Consider the following 4,845-nt stretch of genomic DNA (forward strand, 5'->3'; position numbering starts at 1 on the left):
GTCTTTTGTTATTTGCCAGTGTTGGAGCGTGTATCCACTCCTTGGTGATTTGCCACATATGCAATTGTTTTTTTTTTTAGTGTGTCTGGTACGCATGAGTCTTCTGGTGACCTAGGCTGGTCGTTTCTCGATTAAACTTCACTTGTTAGTCGAGCGTTGTCCTGTGTTCTTCTTTTCCTGGTGTCTCGTACTTTCGCTGGTGAAGTTATGTCTCTGTGTCGGAGGAGGCGAACCTGACCGAACGAACAAAGTCCTCTCCGTTCCACCTGACGAAGATTCCGGCATCAGCGCAGCTGCATACAAGCTTGGGCCACCCAGCCTCTGCATGATGTACACGATAATATGTAATTCTTAATACATCTTTTTTTGTTCAAACCTCTTCGCCTCTCCATCCCCTGTGGATCCGCGCAAAATGCCGAGTTGTCACAGGCAGAAACAGTTCAATAAACGACGTTTGTAATCTTCTGTCTCGTCATGGCTTCCTGAAAAAGCAGTTGAAATATGACACGTTCCCTGCTGACGATTGAGTAACTGGCCCAATTAATATGCTCATGATTAGCCTGTGCGTCTACTGTTACTAGCTTTCAACATGGCACTCATATGCACGTGGAACTTAGTGCACCTCGTATCTAGAACTAAAAAAAGAGAGGCATGCGCTGGCGCATTTATAACAGAGCGACGCAAACTAAGCGCTAACCTGGAAGATATCGACGGCGACTCTCAGGAAGAGGTACACCCAGACGGAGCGTGTGGAGATTCTGGCGTACTGAGGAAGTCTTCCCGGTGGCCCGTCTTCGATACGGTCGAGACTCCAAAAGAGGTGGCATATGCGGGCTCGGTAGCCCACCATTCGGTTGAAGGCGCACGTCGCCGCCATGGTGCGCAAGAACTCCACCCCGGTCTCGCCGACCTTGGCCTTGCCGAAGAACACCATGACCAACCTGAGGAGCAAGCGGGCCAGCCACAGGTGGAGGAAGATCCAGAAGATCCGGCTCCGTTTGGTCGCCTTGATGGTGGAGGTGGCCTTTCGGCCGCGGTCAAAGTCCTTAACAGTCTCAACTGCTTCGAAAGGCCCGATGCCGAAGAGTAGCAGGGACGACAAGACGTCCTTGAGGAGGGATGTGGTGCAGGGAGTCGTCGGCGACAACCTTGCCTGCTTCACTCGGCCCAGGAGCATGATTGATCTTACCTGTTCCGGAGCACTTCAACTGCCTCTGAGAAAACGAAGCAGCAGTCGTAGAGTTTAATAAGCTCAGCAGCAAGTCATCTCGAGGGTCGAACTTATAGCTGTGTTGAGGAGGTTTACAAAGGCTCTCGCAGGGCGCAGGCATGAAAGTTAACAGTCACGGTTGCTAGGCTAGGAGTGTGGAAAAGAATGCGACTTAGTCAAAATTAGCGAATGGAAGATGGCCCCAAGAGAACTTAAGTGCGTCGTGTAGTGGACTTAAGACTGCTCGATGATTACAAATTCCCGTCGCCAGACACCTAGTTAAAATCTTTTCCTTCAATACTAAAATTATTTGATGAAAAGAATCAGAAAGCTTCCAGTCGACAAATACCTTTCAGATTAAAAATGGTACCAATCAATCCCTTCCAGTAATTCAAAAAGAAACCACAAAGTGGTTTCTTCCTGTACTCCACTTCATTTATTTTTTGTTTCTTTTCCGCCTATTTGAAATTCCCGATTGCGTTCCCCGAATTTAGGATCACAAGTTCAGTGTTCAATGAACGAAGAGCCATTACCTGAAAAACCTCTGCTCCGAATGACGAGTAGGAAAGTATCAGCACTGCGCCCAGAGCGACTGTTTCTTCTGGCCTTCTTGTTATAATGGCTGCCACGCGCAGTTCAAAAAATATCCGGACCCTCTCTTGCAACACATTGTTTTGCTCCAAACTCGATCCATTACGCTGTGAATTTAGAAGCGGATGCATAGAACTTTAGCGAAGGGAATTACTATGCAAATGGAGAGCGCTTCGCTGAGTCCAACTATTTCTCAATTCATTCAATGTCAAATAGCTGTACGTTCATTTCCTGAACATAATGCATGAGTCCTTCAGAAGACTCAGCACCGCTCGTACGACTGAGACGATCTGTCTTTTTCTGTAGCAGGTTTGAATTCGTTCAATGTGCGCGCAAGAAGGCTGTCGTGTGACAATATAGACGAGAACCACGAGTGTACAACAGCTTGTTTCTTCATCGCCCTATTTATCGCTCTTAAAGCCCAGACAAAGTGCTACCATAATTTTTTCGGCCAATTCGGAGCTACCACGAATTCGCACCGTGACAGAGGTCCGGGGACCATTGTACCAGATATGACGAAAAAATAAAAGGCAGCGACCAATAGAAAGACGAAATGGTGTTTACTTGAAGCCCACGCGGGCTTGTGTCAAACGCTTGACTTGTACCAATCACGACTGCTTATTGATACTTGCACCAATCATGGCTAGTTATTGAACACTAGATAGTCTGGGTGATGACTACTTAACCAGGACTAACTAGTCCTGATTTGTTAATGACTAATTAGTCACAACAATGTTTGTTGATGACTGGTTAATAACTAGTTAGTCATGGCTAATTAGTTGATGACCATGCAGTCATAATTGGTTAGTGACTAACTAGTCATGATTGGTTAATGACTAACGAGTCATGATTTGTTATTGACTAACTATTCATGACTAACCAGTCGTGAGTAGCCAGGACTAGCTAAACATGACTGTTTAATGACTAGTTATTCATGACTAGCATCCACGTCGCCCCATATCCACCTCGTGTGTGCCTACCGCCGTCGCCTCGTTAGCAGCCAAACGTGCAAAATCTTTCATCTCGCGCACTTTAGATCGCCAGAGTGCCCCCTGAATTTTGCCACATTTTTGTTTCGTTATAGAGCTTCCAAATAATACTACAGTAATTTATGCGAGGAGAGACTAACGCATGATATAATTAGACTAATTATTTTTGGTAATTTTTTCGAAAGCGGTATAGTGCTAACTGCCGTGCCGAACATCTTCAAGAGAAAATTACTGTGATGATACCAAGCTTGATGACAGGTACACCTAAGGCATGAAAGTTCGGTCCATCTAATATCGGAATCATCATCATCATCACCAGACTGACTACTCCCACTGCAGGGCAAAGGCCTCTCCCATGTCTCTCCAATTAACCCTCTCCTTCGCCAGCTGCGGCCAACGTATTCCCGCAAATTTCTTAATCTCATCTGCCCATATAACTTTCTGCCGCCCCCTGCTACGCTTGCCTTCTCTTGGAATCCACACCGTTGCCCTTAAGAACCAGCGGTTATCTTGCCTTCACATTACATGCCCTGCCGAAGCCCACTTATATGATCAATTCATATAACATTTCGAATTCTGAAGTGTCAATATTTTAGTTCGTACTCTAAATTATGAAGTCTTTATCCTTGGTAGACAAATTTTAACACGGATTTATGCAGACCACCTCTGAAGTGTCAATATTTTAGTTCGTACTCTAAATTATAAAGCGTTTATTCTTGGTAGACAAATTTTTATACGGATTTATTCAGACCACCTTAGCATTTTTCGACCATTAGACTGCACTGTACAACCAAATCTTTTTCATCGTGATTCTGAAAGCTGCTCGACTGGATCATGAACACGCACCGAAGCGCCTGTTTCTACTGCTTCAAACTAGCTGCCATCGCAAACGCATTGAAGCCGCTCTGAGGGCAACTCAAGGAGCCTGTAAAACTGCCCGAACAACCACGAATGCCTTCCTTTTCGAAATCGAGAACCGTCGTAAACCAACCACAGTTTCCGTATGCGCCAGCCATACCAGGCGGTTCGCAAAAGCTTCCGACATTTCAGCGGTGCAATTTCTGGGGGTAGAACCAGCTACCGTCGCGTTTCCCTCCATCGCATGAATTATTTACTGACCTGGCGCCAACTTAGTGGCAAGGCATCGCAAGCGCGATCCATGCGAACAAATTCATTTTACATAGTGCGTCGAATAACAGAGACAGGGAGAGAGAACGCGCTTCACTCAGCACGGTCCTACCTCTAGAATAGCGGAGGTAAAAACCAAGTACTGCGGCAGAGAGTGCAGGAAGCATGACTGAAATATGAGGTGTACGCTCAGCGGTCGACATCTGACGACACAAAAATCGTATTGCTGGCTCATAAAACCGATGATGTACGGGAATAAGTCGTGAGATGCATATTTTAATTCAAAAGAACAAAATCGAAGCTGCCAGAGGACCCAAGGTAAACTGCTGCCACGATATGTCACAGGTGCTGGGCATTTTGAGATATCGATAATCGGGCATTTGAAACATTACCTAAAAGCGGGTTTCGTTTTATTAGGATGAAAAAAAAGCAGCATGTAGTCGATGCGAAGAATATTTACCTGAAAAGAAAGTTCCTACACGTTATGCATGCGATGTAGATGCTAGACGCACGAGTTACTAGTGTAAAGCGGTTTATATACAAGGCTGCATTAATGTCAAAGCACGTTGTTAATGCGCAATTTGCAGACTTATGATGTGTCAGAAATTTGATCTGTGACACAGGTGTATTTCTTTATTAATGCGACATCATTTACGCTATTGTCTAGGCAAAATACTCGCGTTCTCTGCCACGAAATTCAGTGAATGGCCGAGAGAGTTGTGACGTCTTCGGGATCATGTGGCATCAAGCATCCAATCACATGATGGCGCCTAATTTCAAAAATCCATGAAATTTCAAAATCCAGGAGCTAGGAGGCTGCGCCAGTATTGGTGTTGCAGGGTAAGTGTAAAATGGGGTGTTACAATGTAACGTGGACGGAGGACGTAGCGAATGAATGAGATAAAACACTTGATGGGCTCCAGTGGG

This window comes from Amblyomma mixtum, chromosome 10, assembly GCF_055824585.1.
Source record: "Amblyomma mixtum isolate Tamu chromosome 10, ASM5582458v1, whole genome shotgun sequence".
NCBI classification, from domain to species: domain Eukaryota; kingdom Metazoa; phylum Arthropoda; class Arachnida; order Ixodida; family Ixodidae; genus Amblyomma; species Amblyomma mixtum.